This window comes from Abramis brama (assembly GCF_963993115.1).
Source record: "Abramis brama genome assembly, chromosome: 5".
Lineage (NCBI taxonomy): Eukaryota > Metazoa > Chordata > Actinopteri > Cypriniformes > Leuciscidae > Abramis > Abramis brama.
The window spans coordinates 22,753,639-22,773,266 of NC_139967.1; the positions used below are offsets into that span (position 1 = coordinate 22,753,639).

The 19,628-nt window shown below is 41.7% G+C and overlaps 1 long non-coding RNA gene across 1 annotated transcript; it reads left to right on the forward strand.

Annotated features, from left to right (window-relative positions):
• Positions 1-1,481: 1,481 nt before the first annotated feature.
• LOC311082373 lies at positions 1,482-5,970 on the forward strand. The gene is made up of 4 exons (XR_014606124.1): positions 1,482-1,605; positions 2,010-2,085; positions 4,204-4,269; positions 5,318-5,970. It is a non-coding gene; the product is annotated as an uncharacterized lncRNA (long non-coding RNA).
• Positions 5,971-19,628: the final 13,658 nt, after the last annotated feature.

Genomic DNA, 19,628 nt, shown 5'->3' on the forward strand with positions numbered 1-19,628 from the left:
TGCACGTGAATTGCTCTTGCGTGCGTGGGTGTGGTCACATTAGAGTTAATGAGGACACGTTTGAGAAACTGTACATCTCGTTGCTTTCATACGGATTACTTAAATTGAATATTTGTTTTTGATATAATTTACATCATTTAAAAATAGAGACTTCAAGCTTTGTCAAGACATATGTCTCATGTCAGTGTGGCAAGCATTTGCTGAGTTACAGATCATTTTCTGTCGCGTTTCAGAATGAACTTCACATTGGGACAGACGGCAGAACGTGAATTATGTTTATTTTCTTTATTTTACGAAAAACCCAACATTTTGTTTTTATTATGAGTGTACACAAATAAAAGAAGACATTTAACAGTTTTGAATGATGTATAACACTTGCCTGTATGACAAAAATCGACAGAGTTATTTAAGTCTCTTTTGCACTGATAAGAAAAAAAGTGAGACAATCGTGCCGGCATGACCGCCGACCCCAGAGGGTTAAGAATGTCCAACGACTCAAGCCAATAGAAGCTGTTCCACACAGGGATGAGAAAGAGGTGACTCGATCCAAACAAGATCAGGAGACTTTAAAGTTACTTGAAACCAAGACCGTCCGCACAGAAGTGAATGGAATTCTTCAACTGGCGACGCCATTGCTACGACAGAAGGATATGCCTCGGTTGCATGCCCCTAAGGAGTCAGTCATGCCAAATCTGTGCAGTATCGAGAAGCGTTTGTTAGAGGATCCAGTGAAAGCAAAGACCTATAGTGCAGAGATGGAGAAGCTCATGCAGACAGGAGCTGTCCACACTCTCAGAAAAAAAGGTACACGGTGGTACAAATAATGTTCCTCAAAGAACAGTTTTGTACCTTTTCAATAATAGTACCTTTAATGGTACAGGAAAGACCACTGATGATACTGTTTGGTACCTGTTAAGGTACAATTGAAATGAAGGTACATAATTGTTCTCACATCAAGGGTACAGTGATGGACCAAATTACTGTTTCATTCATGATTGGTTGCTGTGTTGAGTATTTTGCATAGCAACAAGACACTGATTGGTCGAAATCGCTTCAGCCACGGAAATTTCCGAATTGACAGCGGGAAGCAGCACAGGCTAACATTACACACTGCAGCGCGGTCGAGATTATTTTATCAAACTTGAAGACGAAATTTAAAGGTGAGTTCTGATAATTTATGTATATATTTAGTTCACAAGTCTAAAATATAAATGTTTCAGCCACTTAACGTTATTTTAGCGAGTTGCTTTGCTCCAAATGCTTTTTAGCCATTTGACTTGTAAGTTATAACGTTACACTTTTTAATTTTTTTAATGCAATTATTGACTATTATTAAGTCATCACGTGTACAATATATGGCGTTTGTTCTCCATTATCCACCATAACGTTAACTGTTAAATGTTAACTTTGCTATTAGGCGACATGAAACTGATTGCCCAAGGTTGCTGCAGCCTTTACTGCATTTTCAAATAGACCGGAGAGCGGGAACTTCGCGAAGCAGATTACGAGCCCGGAGCACCACCACAAGCCATGGCTTCGCCCTCGTCAGAAGTACTTTAGTGGCTGGACTCGAATTATAAGACGAAGAGAAGAGGAAATTCAAAGGTGGGTTTTATGTTTATGTTTAACCAAATAAAATGTATAAAACGTTACAGCTACTCAACATGATAATAGCGAGTGTAACGTTAAATAGCTTAATTGTACGAATCCAGTCAGTGATAGCCGTCTGCATATGTTTTAAAGCAATTGAGTTTCTGTGTCGTAAGTTCACATTTAAAACATTGTTGTAAATGAATGCTCAACCAGAGGTGCCATGCTGGTGTAGCCTACTTTACATTAGTCCACAATACTGTATGGGGTTTTGGAACAACGTGATTGAGCGCCAACGAACAGTGCGCAGATAAAATAGTTGATCACTCGTTCTGTTTTTGAATGCGATTACCTGATTCTGTCCTAAGTCATATAAAGTTACATGTCATATACTCAGCTAATGTGTCTTTGATTTTTAGATCATGATGGGGTAAACTGCATGGTAAACTGTCAGTGCTGGTCATCTGAAAGTCTTCCTGCGTCCTCAGCTGTGAGGCAAGTATCAGTACAATGTGTTATTTGAGTTTCTTAATCTTATGATATTCTTTTTTCTGATGAGGTTGAATTTATATTTCTAAGACAAAATGTTTGCCATAATGACAGAGTGATGTCAATCTTGATAAAGCACAGTAACTGCACTTCAAATGAACTCTGAAAGATTTCTGTCACTTAACTGAAAGTATATTCACCTAAAACTCTGACACTCACAAAGTATGGTAACGTTAGCATACCGGTACCAAATGTCAATATGAAATGTAACGTGCAAAATGGCAATGTATTTCTGTATTTATATTAACATTTTCTATATGATATGTGCAACATCTGGAGCAAAAAAAATATTCAAAATCAATAATATAATAATTTGCATTACTACACTAGCTTTAACATAAAATTAAAACATACATTGAAAATTTTTTAAGTTCAAAAATAAAAAATGAAATGTATTACAGAAATTAGATGTTTAAAATGTTCAAGCAAATATTATAGCAAAACTATAATTTAGGTTATTTTTCCTAGTTGCTTTTACACTCAAAGTTAAGGCACTTGATGCAATGATCATCTTGGAATCCTTTTTTTAAATCCAGATTGAATTTTGCCACGTTCATCGCGGGTATTTAATAAAAATGCAATCATAAGTGTCTTAACTGTGAGTGTAAATGCAATTAAGGAAAATAGCATTTAAATGATCATTTTGCTACAATTTTACGTTGAACATGTTAAAGGGTTAGTTCACCCAAAAATGAAAATTCTTTCATCAATTACTCATCAATTACGAGCTTTCTGACCCCCCATAGACAGCTAAGCAAATACCACTTTGACGCTTTAAAAAGTTCCTAAAGTGATTGTAAAACTAATCCATATGAATTGAGTGTTTTAGTCTAAATTTTGTGCTTTACGATGAACAGGTTGAAATTAGGCTTTTATTCATCAATTCACATCAGATAATACGGTAAAAGGAAGCTCTAGCATGTTCCCTTGACATGCGAAAATAAATGAGGTTCATTCTCGTGTGTTGCGCAGCACGTTTGAGAAAGAGGTTTGTTCTCACGTGTCAAGCATGTTCGGTTGAGCTTCTGAAATCTGTTCATCATATAAAGCGATCATGTCTCTTCAGAAAATTTGAACTACGGTAAACTGCTCGATTCAAATGGATTGGTCTTACGATCTCTTTATGAACTTTTTGAAGCATCAAAGTTTTAGTTGCATGGACTGTCAATGGGGGGACAGAAAGCTCTCAGATTTCATTAAAAAGATCTTCATTTGTGTTCCAAAGATGAACGAAAGTCTTACAGGTTTGGAACAACATGAGAGTGAATAATTAATGAGTTTTTTTTAAATTTTGGGTGAATTATGCCTTTAAACATCTCTAATCATTTTTGTAATATGTTTAAATTACCGGTATATGTTAAAACAAGTGTAGGAGATGGCTAATTTAATTATATTATTGAATTTGAATTGTCACTTTGCCCCAAACATTGCACATATGGTATGGAAAATGTAAATTTAAATAAGAAGATTGCCATTTTATATATTACATTGCCATTTTGCATATTAAATTTCAAAATGTCTTTTGATACCTGAATGCTACCATAATAAAGAGATCGTAAAATAATTTGAATTGAGCAGTTTAGTCCAAGTTTTTCTGTAGAGATACGATCATTTTATATGATGAACAGATTTAATTTAGGCTTTTATTCACATAAAAATATACATCAATTCACACATCAGTTGCGGTAAACGGAAGCTCAATCATGTTTGCTAGACGTGCGAAAACCGATGATGTTCATTCTCGTGTGTTTTGCAGCACGCTTGAGCTTCCGCAAGAACCATTGAGGTTTGTTCTCGCTTGTCAAAGCAACTGCGGTCGAGCTTCTGTTTGTTCAATGTTTAAATGTGAATAAAATCCTAAATTTAATCTGTTTATTATACTAAGCGGTAGTCTGTTCAGACATTTTTTACCAAACTTCTCAATTCAAATGGATTAGTTTAACATTTTACTTTTCTGGGTATTTTATATGAAGCTTTAAGTGAATCATTTAAAACTTTGTGGGAAATGTAAAAATGCAGAAAGTTTTTTTGTGTGTGAAACTTGTTTTCTTATCTGCATTTCAGTTATTCCAGAAAATGGACCGAATGCATGCTGTGGTTGATTTAAGGTGTTTCCAGGATTCCTTAAAGGTATAGTTCAGCAATTTTTTTTAATTCTGTCATTAATTATACACCCTCATGTCATTCCGAACCTGTAAGACCATCGTTTATCTTCGGAACACAAATGAAGATATTTTTTATGAAATCCAAGAGCTTTCTGTTCCTCCATTGGTAGCCTACGCAACTAATACATTCAAGCCCCAGAAAGGTAGTAAAGACACCATTAAACTAATCCAAGTGACTCCAGTGGTTTCACCTCAATTTTATGAAGCGATGTAAGCTTTGTTTTGCCCAAAAAAAAAAAAAGAAGCATAATTTACCTCTATATTTACAAAATAATATTATCTAAAGCACATTCACGGAACAACACCCGGTCTTGAGTCAACACAATTCGCATGCGTCGTAGTGCTCCCCCTACTAAATAAAGTGTTAAATTGTGTTTTTTGCTAAAACAAAGCACCTGCACCGCTTCATAAAATTGGTTAAACCACTGGAGTCACATGGATTACTTCAATGATGTCTTTCCTATCGTTCTGGGCCTTGAATGTGTTAGTTGCATTGCTCCCAATGGAAGGACAGAAAGCTCTCAGAATTTCATTAAAAATATCTTCATTTGTGTTCCGAAGATGAACAAAGGTCTTATAGGTGTGAAATGACATGTGGGTGAGTAATTAACAAAATCATTTTCAGGTTGAGGTTGTTTATTTGAGGTTGGCTAAGCTGAAATCCGTTATAGAAGCACATTACATGGATGCCAAACGAGATGTTGAAGGATGTGTAGTTCACCCAAAAAATGAAACAGTCAATGGGGCCCCATTGACTTCCATAGTATGAAAAATATTCTATGGAAGTTAATTGGGGCCCCATCAACTGTTTCACTTTCGATTCTCAAAATATCTTCTTTTTTGTTCAAGTAAACAGATTTGGAACAACTTGAGTGCGAGTAAATGACAGAATTTTCAGTTCTAGGTGAACTATCCCTTTAAGTCCAGAAGTCAAATTTGAGCTTGTCATTGGGAGTATAAATTTAATACATTTACATCTGTCTTTACTAATATTGATTCTTCATTATGTTCAGGAAGAACCGGCTATCTCAACCCACTGCAGATCTTGGGAACTTCTTGACTGGACGTGTCTTCAGTGAGAGGAGAATCTTCAGCACTGTAAAAATGGAGGGATCTGAAATTGCCGAGCAGTTCGGTTGGATGATGGTGTTTTAAAAAGTTAAATAAATGCAAGGGTATTGTGTGAAAAGTGGGGAAAAAAAAACAAGTCTAGCTTTGTTGTAGATGAGAAAATATATTTTATGTACTGTAACATTTTTGCATTTTAAATTCTTTCAAATCTTTTTAAAGAAGTGATATTCTGTTAATTTTGCTAAGTCTTTATTGTATTGTGAAGTCTTTGATGTATTTACACAAAGAAATACTTTACTGTAAGTTGGAATGAAAGTATTCAAATGTTCATATGAATTTGATATGTATTTACAGAAATTATTAAATTGATGCCTTTTGGATTCAGTTGTTGAATGTGCTTGTTATTCAATAGAAAAATAGCCTTTAATAGTTCTCGTAGGAACAAATTTGACACAGTTAAGGTACAAAGGGGCTTGTCACTGGGGCGGTACCTTAAAAGATCAAATTTGTACCTTTGATAAAAGGTACAATATTGTACCAACAAGTTTTTAAAAACAAAAGGTACATTTTGGTTGCCCATGGTACAAATCATGTCCTTTAAGGTACAAACTGGAATGGAACAAATTTGTTCTTCTATATTAAGGTACAATTTTGTACCAGTAAAAGGTACCGCCCCAGTGACAAGGGTTTGTACCTTCTTTGGTACAAAATTGTACCTTTTTTTCTGAGAGTGCAGGAAGTAACTAAGGAGACAGACTCTTGACAAATGTTGGTATATACCCCACCACCTTGTCAGTCATAATGGGAAATCATGTGTTGTTTTCAACTGTTCTCACCAATATCATGGGCAAAATCTCAACCAGTATCTGTTGTCTGGCCCTACCCTTGGAGCATCATTGCTAGGTGTACTCATCAGATTTAGGGAGCATCCAGCTGCAGTAAGTGGTGACATCAAGGCAATGTTCCATCAGGTCTGCCTCCTTCCTGAAGATCGCCCCCTACTGCGGTTCCTTTTGCATGATCTGAAAGTGGATGAGCCTCCTAAAGTCTTTGAATGGCAGGTGTTACCCTTCGTCACTATATGTAGTCCATGCTGTGCCACTTATGCTCTGCAGCACCATATGTTGTTTTTAGAAATGTTTTTATGTTGACAACTGCCTTCAGAGTCTGTGTACCCCTGAGGCCGCCAGGCACTTGGTCGACCGACTGAGAGAGATGCTTTCCAAAGCTGGATTTGAGATACGGCAATGGGCCAGCAATGTTCCCAGTCTTCTGAGTCACTTACCCCCAGAAGCTCAAGCTGAAAGCTTGGAACTTTGGTTGGCTCAAGACGAGTCTAACATACCAGAGTCAACCTTAGGCCTTAAGCTTGAACTGGCAGACTGATACCCTGGTGTACAAGCACCAACCTATTGTATATGAGACTCCCACCCTCGGGAATATCTACAAGGTCCTAGCCACTCAGTATGACCCTTTGGGACTTATTTTGCCCTACACCACACGAACAAAGATCTTTATTAGGCAGCTATGGAGTAAACAGCAGGGTTGGGACGATCCGAACCTACCACCTGAGCTCCTGCAGTCATGGCGTGTCTGGGAGAATGAACTTCAGTACCAACCAAACATCACTCTCCCCAGGACTTACAGTATGTCCCTCCTGAGGTAAAGGATGGTGCCACGCATGAAGTCCACATATTTTCAGATGCTTCAGAGCAGGCATATGGAGCTGTGGCATACTTGAGGACCACTGACAAGAGAGGCCAAGTGTACCTGTCTTTTGTGGTGGCTCGATCCCAAGTGGCCCCCAAACGTTCTCTTTCAATTCCTCGATTGGAGCTTTGTGGAGCTCTTGTGGCCGCCCAGTTAGCTAGATTGCTCAAGAAGGAACTGACCTTGCAAATAGAGACCACAGTCTATAAAATAACAAAGCCTGTAAAACTCTATTCCCCGATACAAGGCATTCTTTGAACACATCTCAGCTACACATCTCAGCAGTGTCTGTACCCAGCACTGGCACTGAAGGAAGGAATGTAGCACTTAAACACCACTGACTTAACCTTCCCCCTCTTTAAACTTCTGGACCACCGACTCGATGGCAGCGCCAAAAAGTCCGGAAGGCAAAACCGGGGCGTTTAGGAGAAAATATATTTCCCTTTTCCTTCAGCCACGACAGGTTAAGCCAAAGATGTCGCACCATGGCAACCAGGACAGCATGAGAGCGGCCAATGGCAAGGGTTGCCTGCATGGTGGCACGGAGGGCAAGGTTGGTGGTACGGCGGTGCTCCAGCACTGCGTCTAAAGCTACCACCTGCTCGTGGCCTTCAATAGGCCAGCTTGTCAGCTTTGTACCCTTGCAGCACCACCATGGTGTGCAGAGTACTGCCGGCCAGGGCCCACTGCCATGTATGCTTTGCCCACAAGCTTAGATGTAAATTGGCATGGCTTTGAGGGCAAAATGGGAGTCTACAATAAAGATGCCATGTCTGATGGGAGGTAACCAACTAGCAATTCCTCCATCTGAGCTATCTTCACATACTTGTATTCCTCCCACCCCTTGATGTTTGCTTAATGGGTGAAAAACTTCCTGTTCCAGAGAACAGACCTCATCGTGAAGGTCTGGGAGAAAGGCAAGGCTTGCGGAATGGAGCTTCTTCACTGTGTTCACTATCACAGTGAGGACAGCTAGTCCTCTTGAGGGCTAACCCTGTATGCTCCATTCCCAAACAAATTACACACAGCTTGTGTATGTGTCATTCGGGGTGATATAGCGATCACACGGATGCGCACTTTCTAAATCTGTCTGCAGATTTCGGGCGGGGCCGGCAGGGCGAGCAGCTGGGGCGGGGCCGGCAGGGCAGCCATCTTGTCCGGAGACACAGGCTCGGCGGTGGCCATCTTGTCCGGAGACACTGGATCGGCAGACGTGACGTGAACAATCTCTGGATCGGCAGACGTGACGTGAACAGTCTCTGGATCGGCAGACGTGACCAGAACAGTCTCTGGATCGGACGACGTGACCAGAACAGTCTCTGGATCGGCAGACGTGACAACCTCCCTGTTCTGAGGGACGGTGGACGCCTGCTTCCTCCTCTGCCTACATTTGGAAGGGTGAGGCGGTGGAATGGCGGTTGGAAGCTCCAATGTGGAAGCCATCTTGTCTGGTGACACCGGCGACGAGTCGGCCACTCCTGGAAATCTAAGCCCAACTGAAATATCCCACCTGCTGCGGGAATGAAGATATCTGACAAAGCCATCAAAGTCCAATATCTCCAGTCCCCTCATTTCCCAGGCTGGCAAGGGATCATCAAGGCAGCAATTAAAAAAGTCTTTCAAAGCTGCATCATTATATCCCATGCCTCCTGAAAGAGTCAAAAATGTCTGAGCCAGACAACCCACCGTCTGGCCCTGCTGGTGTAGGGCCATCAAATTTTGGACTCGTCCCCTCCTCTCCTTCTCCGTGTTGGGGGGAAGGATACGAAACCCCATAATGCTGGATCTTTAAATGATGGAGTCCTTCTGTCACGGAACGCACACAAACAGGTAGGTAAGATCCAATAGCAATTTATTAGGGTAATCCGTAATGCTAATCCAAGTCAGGCAAAAGGTCTAAATCCAACAAAGGCAGTCCAGAAAACACGAAACAATACAGGCATGGAAACATGGAAATGCACGGACATCAAACAAGGACTCCAAGACAAACACTGAAACAGACAAGGGTATATATACACAGATACAAATAAGGTGATGGGAAACAGCTGTGTGTAATGATCAATGAGTGACAGAACAGGATAATGGGAAATGTAGTTAAATGAGTGAATGACACCATGGAAGAAGAGGACCTCTAGTGGTTACCCAGGGAAACCCAAACCAGACACTGTGACAATATAACTTTGATGAAAGGTTTTGATCCACTTCAAATGTTGACTACTGTAGTTTTACCATAACTTTTCCTCACCATGAAAACAGCCACAGAAGCTGGCATGGAGCCAGTTTAGAGGTTCTTGGGTTCTTGACTCAATTTTAAAGATCCCTTAATGCCAAAAAAGTTCTATATAAGGAGAAATGCCTTAAATTATTGCATAATACTTTTGTTTAACAGGCTATTTAATTTTTTTTTCTAGAAAAAAATTGTTTACAAGCTGCTTAATTAATAAAATGTAATTAAAATATAAAAATGATCAATTAATTAAAACTAAGGCCATAAAATTGATGGGATCTCCGGCCTAAAAGGTTCTATCCTGTATGTGAAGCACCTGACAGAACCAGTTCTATATATAGAACGTTTTCTTCTAAAAGTGTATGACACAGCTAAGTGTCATTTAATAGGACGTGGAAATTATTTTTATGCACCAGTGTCTTATCTTCTTTGTCATCTCAACAAGCACTTGTCAGCAATGTTTTTTGCAGCCATGGTTTTTGCAGGAATGATTTGCGATTGAGCCAGTAGGGGGCTCTACACACCCTGTTTTATACAGGTCATCTGCACCTCTGCTGGTGTGAGGGAGTTGATTTTTCTTTTTTCTGCTTATAGATTTCATATTGGATCAGACACATTAGTACTGTTGATTTTTGTAAGATTCACAGTAAACCATTTGTTCACCAGTATGAAAATGACATGAGGTAAACCACACATAACCATTTTATTAACCGTTTTATTTTAAAATGTAAATTGACATACAAATATCTGAGGAGAAAAGAGATAGAAAGCTTAAATTATCAGAAGTTTCAGCTAACAGGCACTGGAGTCACATGCTGCTAAATATGAACATTCAGTGTTCACAAATAAACAGATGTAAAACAGATGTCTTTGATGTCCCCAGAGTGTGTGTGTGTGTTTTAGCTCAAAATACCCCACAGATATTTTTATATAGCATGTTTTTTTTTTGTCACTTTTTGAGGGTGAGCAAAAACATTCAGTTTAACAAATTAGTAAAAGAGCAAACAAAAACAAAAAAACATGAATTTTCTTACTGTTACAATACAACACAGTATGTCACACTGAACACTTATGAGACTCTTTGAAAAAATAAAATAAAAATAAAACTCTGATATACATAATATGGAGCCCTGCACAACAACAACAAAAAAAAGCATATCATCGCCACAACTGAACAATTCGTTCCTACGGGTTACTACATCAGCACGTGTGACTAATTTGGTGTCTCGTTTTAAGTAAACCATGGCTACATTGTAATAATTTGTTACCTTGTTTTAGTTAAATCAAAATGAGGGAACGAATTAGGTGGCCACGATTTAGTAAAACGGGAAAACAAATTCTTAATATCATGTGCCGGGCTAGCATGTTTTTTTTTATTATTATTTTTTTATACACAAGATTCACTAAATGATTAGTACAACAAAATGCAGTCAAACTTACAGTATAAAAGATTTTGGCTACAAATATGCAACATATACAGAAAAGGAACTAGCACCATTTAACAGTACAAAAAAAAACCTTAACAATGCTACAATGTTCAAGCTTTTAAATTAACTTTAGAAATGAAAAGCATTATTTATCTAAGGTGCAAAAAGAGGAACAATTGCTTTAAATGCCTTTTTGGGTACAGTCCATTTTGAAGAGGTCATCTCAATGCCTCATTCCCGGCAACTTAAAATGCCAACTCTGAAACTACTCAGGAAATAGGCCTAATAAACTGCAGTGTTTTTGAAGTTCACTTCACTTGAATAAATGAGAAGAATGTATCACAATGTTAATTTCGGAATTATACAGTGAGGAAAATAAGTATTTGAACACCCTGCTATTTTGCAAGTTCTCCCACTTAGAAATCATGGAGGGGTCTGAAATTGTCATCGTAGGTGCATGTCCACTGTGAGAGACATAATCTAAAAAAAAAAATCCAGAAATCACAATGTATGATTTTTTAACTATTTATTTGTATGATACAGCTGCAAATAAGTATTTGAACACCTGAGAAAATCAATGTTAATATTTGGTACAGTAGCCTTTGTTTGCAATTACAGAGGTCAAACGTTTCCTGTAGTTTTTCACCAGGTTTGCACACACTGCAGGAGGGATTTTGGCCCACTCCTCCACACAGATCTTCTCTAGATCAGTCAGGTTTCTGGGGCCGGTTTCACAAAGATAGACTTTGACTATGGCTTAGATATAGTAGACTCTGACTATCTTAAGTAGGACTACACTGCAATGCATTCTGGGTAAAATAAGACACTTTTCAAAACAAAAAACATGGCGGATCGAGTAAGTGCATTCAACCGCTCAGTGCAGTTTACCCCAGTGGAAAATGTGTGTTTGTTGGAGGAGTATAAATGACGGAGTATGTTTTTATGTTTCCACTGTTCGATCGCGCCCGTGCCTCTCTCTCTCTCTGACACACACACACACACACATTCCAGCATTGCAATCTTGACATCGCAGCCTGTTACGCCTGCAGCGTTCACACCAAACGCGAAAAGTCTAGTTCGACGCTTGAACATTTTGAATCCATTCGCGCGTCCTATTCGAGCGTTATAAAGCGAGCATTTGAAGCGAAATAGACGGGCATTCAGAGCTATGACTCGACAACTGCTACCCCGTTTGAGCAGTCACGGTGTATTGCATTTCACGCATCGCCCGTGACGCTTGCGTATGAAAGGGAGCGCGACGATCGTTGCTCGCGTTGACTATGTAACGGCCCTAACAGTTACAAGGACATTTTACTTGGGAATGTAGTAACAAGAAGAAATGTTTAAATTATGAGCCATTTTCCCTTTTCTTTTGGCAGTTTGTAATGTAATTGATTGTTACTGCTGGTTGCCAAGGTAACATAGAGTCTTAGACCTAAGTTAGCCTGGGGGTAAGGTGTCTAATTTTTTGGGTCTAAATTAAGTCAGTCTTTATTTTTGTGAAACAGTCTAACTTGCATTAGACTAGTCTATGAGCAAATTTTAGACTTGTCTAACACTATAGACCGGTCTAAAGTAGCTTTGTGAAACCGGCCCCTGGGCTGTCGCTGAGAAACACGGAGTTTGAGCTCCCTCCAAAGATTCTCTATTGGGTTTAGGTCTGGAGACTGGCTAGGCCACGCCAGAACCTTGATATGCTTCTTACAGAGCCACTCCTTGGTTATCCTGGCTGTGTGCTTCGGGTCATTGTCATGTTGGAAGACCCAGCCTCGACCCATCTTCAATGCTCTAACTGAGGGAAGGAGGTTGTTCCCCAAAATCTCGCAATACATGGCCCCGGTCATCCTCTCCTTAATACCCTGTCCCATGTACAGAAAAACACCCCCAAAGCATGATGCTACCACCCCCATGCTTCACAGTAGGGATGGTGTTCTTGGGATGGTACTCATCATTCTTCTTCCTCCAAACACGTTTAGTGGAATTATGACCAAAAAGTTCTATTTTGGTCTCATCTGACCACATGACTTTCTCCCATGACTCCTCTGGATCATCCAAATGGTCATTGGCAAACTTAAGACGGGCCTTGACATGTGCTGGTTTAAGCAGGGGAACCTTCCGTGCCATGCATGATTTCAAACCATGACGTCTTAGTGTATTACCAACGGTAACCTTGGAAACGGTGGTCCCAGCTCTTTTCAGGTCATTGACCAGCTCCTCCCGTGTAGTTCTGGGCTGATTTCTCACCTTTCTTAGGATCATTGAGACCCCACGAGGTGAGATCTTGCATGGAGCCCCAGTCCGAGGGAGACTGACAGTCATGTTTAGCTTCTTCCATTTTCTAATGATTGCTCCAACAGTGGACCTTTTTTCACCAAGCTGCTTGGCAATTTCCCCGTAGCCCTTTCCAGCCTTGTGGAGGTGTACAATTTTGTCTCTAGTGTCTTTGGACAGCTCTTTGGTCTTGGCCATGTTAGTAGTTGGATTCTTACTGATTGTATGGGGTGGACAGGTGTCTTTATGCAGCTAACGACCTCAAACAGGTGCATCTAATTTAGGATAAAAAATGGAGTGGAGGTGGACATTTTAAAGGCAGACTAACAGGTCTTTGAGGGTCAGAATTCTAGCTGATAGACAGGTGTTCAAATACTTATTTGCAGCTGTATCATACAAATAAATAGTTAAAAAACGTCTCAGGTTACGACTGTAACCCTAGTCCCCTGAGTTCGCTGCGTCAATGACGCTTTGGGAACGCTTCTGCGTGATTGCGTCTGAAGCACTTGTATCAACTAGTCCAATGGCAAGAGTGGTCGTCACGGGCGGGTGATGTGACGACCAAGAAAGGATAAAGGACATCCGGTTTAGAACCGCGCTAGCTTCGAAAAGGGCTGAAGCAAGTCGATCACAGGGATGTAGGAAGTATGGCAAAGTGACGCATCGTCTCGTTCCCTTCTCAGGGAACTAGGGCTACAGTCGTAACCTGAGACGTTCCCTTTCGAGGGAACTCGCGATGCGTCAATGATGCTTTAGGAACGAGAATGCCCAATACGCCATACGAAACAGAACCTGTCTGTGTGAATACTGCACAACTAAGACAAGAGCATTTGAGAACCTGGGGAAGCGCCCAGGTCGAAGTTGCAAAACCTTACGAATGTGAGCGGAGAGGACCAGGCTGCCGCATACCATATCCTACAGGGATATCTAAATATATAATAAGGCTTCTAAGCCGCCATACTCCTATCCTGGTCTAAAAGCACCACGGAAGAAACAACCAAAGGTCCCCCCCCCTCAGGGAAATACCACCAAAAGGGACATGGTTGGCACTAAGGCCGCCACATACACCTTCAGTGTGGAAGGGGATAACCCTGCGGAAAAATGAACCAGCAGTAACTCCAGCACTGTACCAATCGGGCAGTAAACTGGGCCCCACTGTCCGAAACCCGCAATATGAAGTGAAAACCCATCACTTAATACATAAAGTTTCCTCGTGGAGGGAGCTCTGGAGTGAAGTATGGTCTCCACAACCTCATTTGAGAGACCAAAGTCAATGAGTTGGGCCCCCTCAGAGGCCAAACCCACGGGATCCAAATCTCTGAGCTGGGTGAAAGATCACCCAATCCACTTAAACTGAAGGTCCCTCCTGACTGGAATCTCCAAGGGAGAGCCGTCAAGGAGAGACACCGGGTCCGAGAACCAGTAGGCTTGGCCAGTACGGTTCTACTAGTAGTATAATTATCCATCCCGGCGGACCTTCTCCAGAACTACTGGGAGCAGAGTAATCGGGGAAAGATGTACAGACATAGCCTCGGCCATGTCCATACCACAACATCCAGCCCCAAGGGAGCTGGGTGTGTGAGGGAGAACCAAAGTGGACCGTGCGTCGTATCCTGAGACGCGAAGAGATCCACTTGTGTCTGACCATAAACCCCCCAAATGTGCTCCACCACCCAGCCCCAGCCTCAACAGGATATCTGCTCCAACATATTTATGTAAGAGACCACCGATGTGTTGTCTGTATGGACAAGCACATGAAGGTCCTTCAGGTCTGGGAGGAATGTCTCAACGCATTGAAGACTGCCATCATCTCCAGGCAATTTATGTGCCAAAAAAGATGACTCCTCCACAGGCCCTGGAATGAGCGGCCTCCCATTACCGCTCCCCAGCCGGTGAGGTAAACATCTGTCGAGATAGCAACTCGATGTCAAAGAGCTCCCAACACCAGAACCTGGGAAATTAACCAGTATTTCCTCCATATAACAGTGAGGCCAAACAGTTTCTTGAACTGTTTCACAGTGCGTGACTGCTCATGTGGGATAGGAACCAGTATTTCCTCCATATAACCAAGGCGCGGAGAAACCGCCGCGTGATCTTGATCGTACGAAGTGGGTTTCCCCTTGGGGAGAACCCTCTGGCTCTGAGCCATCACTGCAAGGGTCTCATGTACAGTAGGCCAAAGGGTATCACATTGGACGCTGTTGCCATGAGGCCCAACAGTTTCTCAAACTGTTTCATAATGCGTGACTGCTCATGTGAGATAGGAACCAGTATTTCCTCCATATAACCAAGGCGCGGAGACACCGCCGCGTGATCTTGATCGTACGAAGTGGGTTTCCCCTCGGGGAGAACCCTCTGGTTCTGAGCCACCACTGCAAGGGTCTCATGTACAGTAGGCCAAAGGGTATCACATTGGACGCTGCTGCCATGAGGCCCAACAGTTTTTCGAACTGTTTTACAGTGCGTGACTGGCCTAGCTTCAACTCTTTTGTGGCTGTGAGGATAGCAGCTACACGAACAGGCAATAGTGTGGCTCGCATCGTGACTGAATCCCATACCACACCAAGGAAAGTGGTTCTCTGTAATTGAGAAAGCACACTCTTCTTGGCATTGAGTCTCAACCCCAATTTCTTCATCGGAGCGAGGACGACATCTCGATGCCGAACCGCTAACTGCTCTGATTCCGCCAGAATCAGCCAGTCATCGATGTAGTTCAGAACGCGTAGCCCTGCAGCCTGACGGGGCCAGAGCTGCATCTATGCACTTTGTGAACGTGCGGGGTGATAGAGCTAGACCGAATGGAAGCACCCGATAATGGTATTCTTTGCCCCCAAAAGAAAACCACAGGAAATTCCTTTGTAGAGGGAGGATGGAAGTAAGCGCCTTTTAAATCTATCGTGACAAACCAGTCCTCGGATCTGATTTGAGTCACGATCTGTTTGAGTGTGAGCATCTTGAACTTGAGTTTCATGACTGCACGATACAACAGACGGAGATCTAAAATGGGACGCAACCCCCCATCCTTTTTCGGAACAATAAAGTAACGCTGTAAAACCCCGATTCTCTGTCGGGCGAGTACACCTGCTCTATAGCTCCCTTCGCTAATAGAGACTCTACTTCTTGCTCCATTACCAGAGCCTGCTCGGGATGTACTAACACGAGTAGCACCCGTTGTAACAAGGTGGAGGAGAATGAAACTGGATTCTGTAACCTCTCTCTATTTGCAGGACCCATGGAGATATATTCGGCAGATTCTTCCACTCTGTCAGAAAATCTACTAAGGGTACCAGTCTCTCGAGACTGGCCTCTGATGTTATTGTAACAGCCACTTCGGTGACCTGAAGCATCCTGGCAGGAAACAACCGAACTGACTGTTTTTGAACCCCCCTAAGAGGGTGCGAGTTTGACACGGTGTCGTGATGACACTGAGCCATGTGCTCGCTGGAGACCGCTGCGCCCCGAGGCACCAAGGGTGGCGGGGTTGGCAGAACGGCCTCCTGAGGGCACCGAGGTGGGGCGGGCACCGTATACTGAGGTGAACACCACTCCACCCTGGTCGGGGTTGCCCCCAGAGGTCTGACAGTGGCATCAGGACCTTGGCCGAAGCCTTTTTCACAGAAAAACAGTCCTCAGATCCTCTGCTTTAAAGGCTTCTGTTGAGAATGCCATTCTGGTCCCCAATCTTTCTGAGGGGGAGCACAGGAAATGACACTCTGTCTGTACAAGGAGTTTGTTAATGGCTAGTGCTGCTCCACCCAGCAGCCCAATTTACGAAGTTATAAACTCCAAACTCATTGTACACAGGAGATTGAGAATCTCCAATTCCCTTAACTCGATGCTCAGCACATCATTTTACCATTTAATTCCTCCAAATTAAATGTAGTAAAAGATCAACCAGACAAGTTACACAGTCTGGATGAAATGCTGAACTTATACATGAATCTAACTAATGAAAGTCAGATAAGCTAATTTAAATGCAGCCCACTTATTTAATTCCTCAGAATCAAACAGCAAAAGATCAACCAGACAAGTTAATATAGTCTGTGGCTGAATATATATTTATATATAAGCTTATATAAAAATAGTTTCAAGATACAATCTTTTTTTTAAATAAACAGTAGCATGGGGAAACTCTTGATAGTGAACACACGTCGGTAATGTTCATGAATGAACGTAGGCAGTCCACTATTGTTGTTATTGCAGACCCCGTAATCAACGCGCTGCCTCAGCACACGCGAGATCGAGTAACAGAATCTTTATTGCAGACCCGGCCGTAATCTACGCGCTGTCTCAGCAAACGCGAGATCCGAGCCAAATAATCTTTATTGACTTTCTTCCCTCGAGAAGAAAGCCATCGGGAAACTCTTGATAGTGCAAATGTTACACGTCGGGAATTTATGAATGAACACTGTCAGTCCCCTTATTTTACTAGAGCTGAACGTGCATGCTCCACTCCCAAACAAACAACACATGAATCGCGTCCCCACTCGTAATGAAGCGAGGGCAGGGAGGAACACACAATCCAAAGCTGTTTGCTCCCCATACTCCTGTCTAGATATATATTATATGCTTGTGGTTGTGAACATGCATTGATGCTCAGCACTCTACCTCCTCAGAGATAGACTGCTGAAACACCGGGCTCTCTAACCAGGACGGAAGAAGCCGCGGCGCGGGCTTCCGATCCCAGAGAGAGAGCGCTGGATCCCTCGGATAAAAGCAGAGAAAAGGCGGAGCCCGTCTCTAACCTCTCCGCGAGATCCATTTGCGAACCCACAATACCAACTTCCATGCTGCCTCGGCAACACGGGGTCGGTACTGCGAGGAACGCGGGCCTGAACACCCTCCTCAAAGAGTGACAAGCGGGAACGGAGCGAGTACGATAGTAACTCGCAATGCTCGTAGTCAGCACCCTCGAGCGCTGACAGAACATGCTCCGTTCCAAACAAACAGCACATACATCGTGTGTATCCCCACCCGTAAAGACAGAGGGCAGGGAGGAACACACGATCTAAGGTTGTTTTGTTCGTTTTTTTCCATAATATCTATGCTTGTGACAGACAACAATAAATAACACAGACAGTATAACACAGAGCGCTTGCTGAGGCACAGAAGCTAGCGCGGTTCTAAACCGGATGTCCTTTATCCTTTCCTGGTCGTCACGTCACCCGCGCGTGACGCCCACTCTCGCCATTGGACTAGTTGATACAAGTGCTTCAGACGCAATCACGCAGAAGCGTTCCCAAAGCGTCATTGACGCATCGCGAGTTCCCTCGAAAGGGAATCATATATTGTGATTTCTGGATTTATTTATTTTTTATTATGTCTCTCACAGTGGACATGCACCTACGATGACAATTTCAGACCCCTCCATGATTTCCAAGTGGGAGAACTTGCAAAATAGCAGGGTGTTCAAATACTTATTTTCCTCACTGTATATATTGTTTTGTTGCATTATCTTATAGAATTTATTTTATTTTACATGCATGCTCAAAGCCTATGAAGTGAATAATGGGACTGTTTCAGGGAGTGTCTATAGGAAAGTGTTGTGCATGTGCACTTTTTTTAGTCTTTCTGGAAGGCAGTTCGGAATGATCTGGTGCAAGCTCTCAATGTAATGAACCTTCTAACACCTACTAATGATGCTTGATGCCATTGCCAATCAGAGGGCTGTGCATATGGTGTAAAAGAAAATCCATTTAGGTTCAAATATTCATTGCAATATAATATTTTTATGGCATCCCATCTGTATCTGTCCACCACGCTACCTCAAACACATCTTTGTGTATTCATAGACACACCTGCTGACATAAATGCTGGCGTCAACCCACACGACAACACTTGATGTGTTAATTCCCATTTGTTTTTACAATAGATCTCAGTCCTCATTTGACTAACTGCAATCTTCTTCAAAGAACTGTTTTAAGACAGGTTTTCACAAACGGGTTGTTATGGGATTACATTTTGGGTAACACTTTAGAATAATCTTCCATCATTAATGTATAACTGCACAGAAACAAATGAGTAACACAACATTAACATTCTAGTAACTGATATTAACTATCAAGAAACTCTGATTAACTAAGTTGAATGTGGTAGTTCACTATTAGCAAATCAATAACTACTATTGTTTCAAACCTCCCATAGGACTTATAAGAACTACTATATACAGGTTCATAATTAATGTGAATAATGCATAATGTATAATTCATTCTAAAGTGAAGATCATGGTAACCCACTAGTTATGACTCAAGTATTATCAAACCCTTCAGAAGGAATTTCTAATTATTTGGAACAGTATTCTAAAGTGAAAAGCATGATAACTCTGACAGAAGTCATTGTAAGCTGGATATTGCTTCTGACGGATTTGGTAATACTTGGGTCATTACTAGTGGGTTACAATGATGTTTACCTTAGAATACTAATCCAAATGCCCAGTAATTCCTTTAGTAGGATGTAGTAACACTTGAGTTATTACTATCCAGAACCTTACAAAAACCTCAAAAGCTTACAATGACTTCAGTAATTGCTAGTGAGTTATCATGCTTTTCACTTAGAACACTGTTCCGAATAATTAGTAATTCTTTCTGATGGATCTGGTACTTGTGTAATTACTAGTTG